The sequence below is a fragment of the Micropterus dolomieu genome, linkage group LG19 (genome assembly GCF_021292245.1).
Source record: "Micropterus dolomieu isolate WLL.071019.BEF.003 ecotype Adirondacks linkage group LG19, ASM2129224v1, whole genome shotgun sequence".
Taxonomy (NCBI): Eukaryota; Metazoa; Chordata; class Actinopteri; order Centrarchiformes; family Centrarchidae; genus Micropterus; species Micropterus dolomieu.
Genome location: NC_060168.1, coordinates 15,930,320 through 15,939,695, shown reverse-complemented (window position 1 = coordinate 15,939,695; position 9,376 = coordinate 15,930,320).

Below are 9,376 nucleotides of genomic sequence, written 5' to 3'. Positions count from 1 at the left end.
GTTGTTCTGGCTGCACCAGAGAGCCAGCTGATCAACCTCCCGTCTGTAGGCCGACTCATCACTGTCCCGGATGAGGCCGATGACCGTTGTGTCGTCAGCAAACTTCAGGAGTTTGACAGATGGGTCTCTTGAGGTGCAGTCGTTGGTGTAGAGGGAGAAGAGCAGTGGGGAGAACACACACCCATGGGGGGCACCGGTGCTAATAGTCCGGATGCTGGATGTGATGTTCCCCAACCTCACCTGCTGACTCCTGTCAGTCAGGAAGTTTGTAATCCACTGACAGGTGGAGGCTGGGTGAGTTTGGTGCTGAGGATGTCTGGGATGATGATGTTGTACGCCGAGCTGAAGTCCACGAACAGGATCCTTGCATATGTCCCTGGAGAGTCGAGGTGTGATAGGATGTAATGCAGTCCCAACTTGACTGCACCGTCCACTGACCTGTTAGCCCTGTAGGCAAACTGCAGGGGGTCCAGCAAGGGGCCTGTAATGTCCTTCAGGTGGGCCAACACCAGTCTTGCCTTTGGTGTGGGAGACCTGGCTTCGATTCCCACTGTGAGACATCCACCATTGTATCCCTGAGCAAGACACTTAATCCCTAGTTGCTCCAGAGGCGTGCGACCTCTGACGTGTATAGCAATTGTAAGTTGCTTTGGATAAAAGCGTAAGCTAAATGAGTAAATGTAAATGTAAACTTCATACAGTTCCAGTGATCTGTTGAAGATCTGTGTGAAGATAGGGGCCAGCTGGTGTGCGCAGATATTCAGGCAGTTAGGGAAGGTGACTGTTTGAAGATGGTGTTGGAACGGGTGAGAGGTGTGACTGTGGGCGTCCTCTCAAACCTACAATAGAAACCTTTCAGCTCGTCAGCCAGTTGTTGAGTACCAGCAGAGTTGGTGGATGGTCTCCTGTAGTTAGTAATTATCCGCAGGCCTCTCCACACTGACGCAGGGTCGCTGGCTGTGAAATGGTTTCCTAGCTTTTCAGAGTAGCTCCTCTTTGCTGCTTTGATCTCTTTAGTCAGTTTGTTCCTGGTTGTATAGGCCTCCTCTTTGGTCTGACGAAGCTGCCTGAGTTTTGTGAACCAGGGTTTTTGGTTGTTGTATGTGCGTAAGGTTTTAGTCTGCACTCACATGTCCTCACAAAAACTGATGTAGGATGTCACAGTGTCAGCTAGCTCATCCAGGTCAGTGGCTGCAGCCTCAAAAACACTCCAGTTATTGCTGTCTAAGCAGGCCTGTAAATCCAGCTTTGACTCGTTGGTCCATCTTTTCACACTCTTTACAAAAGGTTTATCAGATTTCAGTCGCTGCATGTATGTCGGGATAAGATGAACCAGACAGTGATCCGAGAGTCCCAAGGCTGCACAGGGGACAGAGCGATAGGCGTTCTTTAATGTAGAGTAACAGTGGTCCTGTGTGTTAGTGTCTCTGGTGGGACAATTAATATGCTGTCTGTACTTTGGAATTTCATGGCTGAGGTTTGCTCTGTTGAAGTCCCCAAGAACAATGTATAGGGAGTCTGGATGTTTTTTCTCCACGTTAGTTATCTGGTCAGCCAGGTGTAGTAATGCCTCACTAACACAGGCCTGAGGTAGAATGTAAAAAGCGTCCAGGACAAACGAGGAAAACTCCCGCGGTGAATAAAAGGGTTTACAGTTTATGAATAGTGTCTCTAACACTGTGACATCTGTACACCAACCTTCGTTTATGTAGAGACAGAGTCCGCCTCCCCTTGTTTTTCCCTTTGTTATTCAGTCTTGTGTGATTACTTGATATGTTGTAAATGCATTCATTCAGAATAGTAATCTAATAAGTAAACTGTTATCCGTCTGATAAGATAAGATAAGAAAACCTTTATTTGTCCCACAGTGGGGAAATTGCTGTTTGCAACAGCAAAGACAAGAGCAGAGAAGTTACTGTACATTAAATAAGACTAAATAAACTATGCCTTATACAGTACAGTCTCCTGCGGCATAAATAAATACTGGTAATATAAAAGTATTGTAAAAGGGCAATGCACATAAGTCAGATATAGCAAACTGTATTATACAGTAATTGCACATGAATTAGTAAAATTGCACTTGTGAAAATTGCACAAATTAAAATTATGTACAGATGTAATAATGGCACATGGGATATATTGCACAGAGTCAACAGTGTTCATTGTACAGTCTGACGGCCGCTGGAAGGAAAGATCTGCGGTATCTCTCCTTCACACAGCAGGGGTGGAGCAGCCTGTCACTGAAACTGCTCTCCAGGTCTGACAGGGCATAGCTGTCAGTTTAGCCAGGACCCTTCCGTCTCCCACCTCCCTCACTGAGTCCAGAGGACAGCCCAGGACAGAGCTGGATTTCTTGATCACCTTGTCCAACTTTTTTCTGTCCCTCTCAGTGATGCTGCTACTACAGCAGACTACAGCGTAGAGGATGGCTGACACCACCACAGAGTCTTAAAAAGTCGTTAGGAGGGGCCCTGTCACCCCAAAGGACCTCAGTCTTCTCAAGAAGTACAGCCTGCTCTGACCCCTCTTGTACAGAGCATCTGTGCTGTGAGTCCAGACCAGTTTGTTGTTCAGGTGAACACCCAGGTACCTATAAGTGTCCACTCTCTCAATGACCATTCCCTGGATGTTCACCGGAGGGGGCAGACCGCCATTTGCAAATATCGATCACCATCTCCTTGGTCTTCCCCGCGTTGATCAGGAGGTGATTTCGCTGACACCAGTCCACAAAGTTCTGTGTCAGTTCTCTGTACTCTGCGTCGTCATCATCAATGATGAGGCCGACAATGGCAGAGTCGTCAGAGAACTTCTGCAGAACACAGCTGTCCGTGTTGTGTCTGAAGTCTGCCATGTAGAGGGTGAACCGGCCTGTAGCTGTTGGGGTCATTAGGGTGCAGTGTTTTTGGCACTGGTACCACACAGGAGGTCTTAATATAGTCCGTGATACAGTCTGTAAGGACGTTGATGTCCTCCCCGTGTGGGTCACAGAGCTCTGACCACATAGTGGTTTCAAAACAGTGTTTGAGAGCCTCCTCGCTCTCTGCAGTCCAGCTCTTCACTGTTCGTGGCACCACGGGCTCCCTGTATACAATAGGCTTATACACAGGCTGGAGATGAACCATGTTGTGATCAGCTTTCTCTATGGGGGGGTGGGGGGTCACAGTGTATGCCTCCTTCATGTTGGCAAAAACAAGTCCAATGTTTTATTGGCTCTGGTGGGGCAGGTGACATCCTGGGTGTATGTGGGCAGCACAGATGAGGGAGAAGCATGGTTAAAATCTCCAGAGATCAGGAAGAGGGCCTGTGGGTGCTATGTCTGGAGCCTGCTGGTGACTGAGTGCAGGACGTCCGTGCTCGCAGGAGTTGAAAAATAACAGCAGAGTCCGGGATGTTTGGCATCAGCCAGCTCTCAGAGAAGATGAGTACGCAGCTGTCCCTGTACTCTCGCTGGTGTTGTGTTAGCGCTGAGAGTTCATCTGTCTTATTAGAAATGGACCTGAGGTTACCCACAGTGACAGAGGGGACAGCAGGTCTAAAGCGCCTTTTCTTCTCTCGAAGTTTCTTTCCAGCACGACATCCTCGGTGTATCTTGCGTAACAGCTCCGGGGGTATCACATGTCTGTCTCTGGGGATCTCCAGTGCGCTCCGCAACGCTAACAGCTGATCCTGAGTATAAACAATGTGTGTCCTAACTCTGTCAGCCATAGTTCCAAAAATAGGTAAAATAAAAAAGTGCGATAATCCCAAAAGGTGGTGTAAGTCCAGGGAAAGTCTCTACAAAAGTATTTACAAAAGAAGTACAATCCAAATCGAGAAAAAAAAAAGAAAAAAAAAATGAGGAGCTGTTGAAACCAGCTGCTGCGCTCATCAGCGCCGGAAATGGAAGGAGATTATGATTATGATTATGAAGGTCATAGTTTAATGACTTCTTGTTTATTTTGATTTGGAATTAAATGGAGTCCTCTTTGCTGACACATCTAGCAAATAAATGATTCACTGGGAAACTTACTTTCCCACCCATACCACTCACAGAGGCTTTAGAAACAGAGTTAAACTAATTGAATCTGCAAACATTCTTCACAGATCTGTGAAATGTGTGAGACTATACCACATCAAAATGTTTTGTCCAAACATGGTTCCTAAAAGTATAAACCAGTGAGTATGAGTGTATATACACATAAGACAAATATAAAAACTAGTTTTAGTTTTTAGTTTTAGAGATTTAGAAACTAAATGAGGAATGTTAAAATTAAATCTGGAGCTGATTGGGAGCCAGTGTCGGTTTCATTGTTTAATTATCGTTTTTCAACATTTTAAGAATTCTTGCTGATGTTAAGGGTTTAGTTTGGGTTTTGGTACTTATCCATACTCAGTGTATTACCTACAGTCGACAGCAGTCAGCTCGCCCCCAGTTTGGAGAAGCAGACAGGAGTCCAAGCACACAAGCAAAGCAACCCACTGCTGTGGATGGGGTCAGCAGCAAAATTAATTTTAGCTACCTAAAAAAAGCCCCACCTGAACAAATCTATATCAGTTTATTTCAGACTCAACACTCCACACGCAAAATTGAACGCCTTGATCACTGTTGACTCATGCTGAAGAGCAGTGCTGTACTTCCTGCTGTACTTTACCATCATGTAAGACAGCGCTATATACATGTAATAATACATGTAACAAAGTACCAAACAACCCATAAAGACATGTAGGTTCTCCTCTCTCTCTCTTTAGGCCGTTCAGTCTCCATCTGCAGAAGTTCTTCTGCTGTTTATTCTTGTTCATAAAGGTATCCTCTTGTTTCACAGTGAATGGCATTTCTTCGTTGTGTTTGTTGTCTCTTCCATAAAACGCTTAATTTCTGAACCAAAAAACGGATCTGCAGCATAATAAAGAGTGGTAATGCCTGGGAACATGGAGATTCTACGGTTGAGAAATGCAGTGTTCGGCCCGTGATTGCAAAGACAATACAGTATGCCCAAAATCTGATTTTAGAGCTTCTGCAGTGTTTTCCATTGCAATAGCCACTGAGGCTGATAGATGCTGTAATAATGAGAGTAATTTCCATCATCAAACTTACAGAACACAACCTTTTTGTGTTGTTTAATAACCCAGAAGACCACCGTGATGTTATGTGGAAACAGAAATCCTTCAAATGAGAATTTACAGTGGGGAAAAAAATGCTTCAACTTGCGGCTCCACCTACTTTGCTTCTATATTATGCAGTTCTTGTCTTTTGCCTTCTGTTGAGCTCTGAGGCAGCTCTTGCCAGATGTGAGCTACTCAGAAATATGCTTGACAGTGAGGGAAGAGTGGAATTTCTTAGGGAAAGCTGCAGCTGGTTTTGACAGCCCCACAGCAGGAAGGCATTTAAGAATGTAGCACATTACCGAAAGGGCAGTGTATATGCATACTGCAAATAGTCCATCCATCCATCCAGCAGTGCACAATAAGCTTATTAATAAGACACATGGGTCTGATACTAATCCATTTTGCAGGTCTTTACTGTACTGTGTGTGTGTGTGTGTGTGTGTGTGTGTGTGTACCTTCCGCACAAGTTAACGTTTTCTGGCCAAGGAAATCCACAGCTCAGTACACACAGATGTGTTGAACACGCTTCAGCTCTGTTGAGTTAAATCTACCACGGGAAAATCACTTGATAAGAAGTGTGAGGATAATGATAGAGGAGGAGGAAACGTGCAAAAGCAATTTCTTATGAGATGACTCTTACTCACTGATGATCTGAATGTCTAATCTGCACTGGCAGTGATTGTGTCTTTGAGTTTGAAATCAACGAGGCCGCTGAGACACTATGGCTTCTATACAATTTCTCTGTTATAATATCAGTCGTATGTTGCTAATATTCTATATTATATGTGACAAAAACATGTGACTGCCTTATCTAAATGCATTTGCAGACCACAGTTCCCTTAATTGCCATCACTTAAAAGGTCGACCAATTTAGAACAGAAACTGCCGTGACTGGATGGATTTGATTTTCATGAAATTTATGAATCACCAATTTTATACTCATCTCTCTTAAATTGGGAAAATTAACATTTTTTAAGGAAATGACTGCATTTCTACAAAACCTAATGGGCAGAGCAAACAAGGACCCCTATGTCTAATATGTCTACAAATAGGTTTCATTGTCAATTTGGGGAAAGAAGTGCTGAAGACAGTCAGCCGCCCTCAGCACGTGCTGAAAGCTGGTGCTCATGGGAAATGTAAGCTGCTCTAGCCAACACTTTCACCCCCAAGATGAATGGTTCTTTACTCACTCCCATTTCCCTTTCTCTTATCGTGCGTCTCACTTTTCAACTTTTGTAAATGAAATACAGTTTATCCATAGAGTATAACATTTTCACTGCCACTATTTTTGATTTCTTGTATTTTTGTGCAACGTGCAACTGTATTGTGCCTGATAAAATAGATCATGTTTTCCTATCCTATTGTGTGCTGTGTAGACTTAACTTACTCTTGCTCCCTGAAAAGTTTCTCTTTACCCTACCTAACCTCTTGTGCTCCTTTCCCATCCACCCCGCCTTTTATCTAAGCATACTCTCCCTATCTCCTGTTCTCACTCGTTTGCTGCTGCCCCGTTCCTTTCCCTTTCTGTCATTTTTATTATGATAAAACGACAAAGGAATCTCAGCCAAACAGTACAAATGCCCCCCCTTTTACCAACAAACCCTCTCACATACATCTTAACATGACCTCATCGATTCTGAGGACAGAAAGTAAAGGCAGTGTCAAGGACCCCGGTGGTTTAAAAGAAGACGGAGAGGAGAAGTAGAATAAATAGGAAAGTAGGGTCAGAGAGTTTTCCAGTGGTGTGAGTGATAACCAGGGATCACAGTCCTCATCAGTGCATATCCAATAGATGGGTTCAGTTTACTGGTAGACTCACGAGTCCCTTTGGCCCCGTCTAAAACCACAAGTGGTCTTCGTGAGCTGCTCTTTATGAAGAAGGAAAAGACAGATCTTGATTTATTTTATCATCTTCGATTATGTACACACGACCTTGACCCTTTATACTCCAGATCCTATTACTATGAAAGCACTCCTATCTCAGGAGTTCACAGACCAAATCCAATGCCCTTTCTCCTGCTGTGAATCCTGAACAATTCTTGTTTATTTTGTGCCTGTTCAAGGCTGTTTTTCCAAACCATTTCCTCCCCAATCTCTCTCTGGTGCTTTCCTTCCAAGTTTATGCCTCACTCTCTTCCCCCCCACCCCCTCACGGTTGCTATCACTCAGGTTCTGCCCTCATATTTCATTCTGACTCTGCCTCTCATTAGGCCCTCTATCTCTCATGTCCACTCGTCTCTTTCTCTTTTCTTTAGCCCGCCTTACTCACTCTCCTCTCCTCTTCCCTACTTCATCCTCTCCTGTTTTTTTGTATCCGCCAGTGTCATTCTTTTTCTTAACCTTCTCTCCTTCTCTCTCTTCATTTTTTCACTCGTCTATTTTCATGCTGCATTAAGTTAGAGAGCAGTGTATAGAAACCATATTAACCGAGAGAACGAGGGAGGGATGGGGAGAGAGAGAGAGAGAGAGAGAGAGAGAGAGACCTAAAGAGATTCTCAGAAGTTCTCAGTGTGCTGACAGTGACTAGGGGAGGTCATCTATCTTCTGGGGTTTCTCTCGCCTCCTCCCTCCCCAGACAGCTAATTCACAATGTTGAGAACAGGACAGAGCGCTGTTCCTTTGTCAACAAATTTCATTAAGCAACATTAGCAGCGCTATCAAAGAGGTGACAGAGAGGAAATGATGGATTCTGATTACAATATTGAAAATATATTGAAAAGTGTCGGAGAAGCAAAATGTGCGTGTGTGTGTGTGTGTGTGTGTGTGTGCGTGCGCGTTTGTGCACAATCTCATACTTGCCACACTTGTCCCCAGCCACTTAACAGGCAGAATTTACATAACCCATTTGAATTTTCATTATTTCTCTTGGAAGGATTTTGTAATTGGATTTTCTCCCACAGATTTTCTTAGCCCACACTTATCCAAGAAGAGAGGAATACTGTTAAATTACTGTATCTTTTGAAGTAGTTAAAGCTGGGTGTGGTTTGCAATTTTTTTCTTGTCCTGATAGTTATTAAACATTTTTTGAAAAAGAAACCAATTCTAGTGTTGCTTTCCTTACATTCACATATTTGCTTTAGTAAAAGAATCCATCTAGAAATCCTGAAATGGAAACAATTTGCTATCACTTTTGGCAAATTCTCACTTGTTAAAAGGATATGACAATGCTAAAATCCCTTAAACAGATTGTTGCTTAAAGGGTACAGAACGATGGCTGGCATGGTGACTAATTGGCACCTTTTTCTACTGAATTGTAGAGAAAATCATAACTCCTTTACTTAGCGTACATGGACCTTTTTTGTTTTAGCCCCTGAGTTAAAATTTTAAGGATCATTGTTAGAATTAAAACGTCATTTTAATTGCACACTTTTAGTTGTAATTGGGTGTACAGTGGCCCACTAGGATTAAATCATGGTCCTTTTTCTGTGGAATTTTCAAGTTCTTCCTTTAATTGTCAACCAGTGAATTGAAATAGAGGCTTAAGATAATAAAAGAGGAGGAAGATGAAGAGGAAACAGAGGACTTTTGAATGTCATGAAAGTGCAGACTTGATAGGAATGTGACAGGAAAGAGATTTAAAGAAACACTGAACAGTCACTTAGTACTGCTGATTAGTGAGGACAAAGAGGCCCAAAATGTAAAAGAATATTGTCACTGTCTGTTTAAATAGCTGCTGTGAGAAGAGAAAATCCCACTGAACGAATTACTGCCAACAACTTGCTCACAGTTTCCCACAGACCTGGATCCATTAATTATTTGAGACCTGCCTTAAAGCTTTACTCAACTTGCAGTGTCAAGTGGGTGAGCTCTGCCTTTAGGAACCACTTGTTTTGGAATTGGATCATTTACAGATCAGTATTTCAGAAGCTTTCAGATAATAACATGCTCCGATTAGAGGAATCTGGCCTGGTAATATCACTAAATGTGACAAACTCAATTCAACTGGCTTTATAATCAGGGCGGTAAGTCAGATTGCAATGAACTTTATTGCAAAATGACTCTACTTCTCACTTGATTTATTATAATTGATTAAACACGAAACTAATGAGTCTATGGTCTCAATTGCTAGTTTCAAGTCTTCTTCAATACAGCATCATGTTTATTTTGTAAATTATGGTCCCATATAGAGGAAAATAGACAATAAAGTAGACTATGCTTTGAGGCATTGCTAAATGTTTTTACTAGCCAAAATTAGCTTCCCGGTAAATATCACAGTTTACGTGAATTACGGATCTAGCTACCTAGGGCCATTCTCTCATCCAAATCACTTCACATCCGGTGCTTAGTTGCA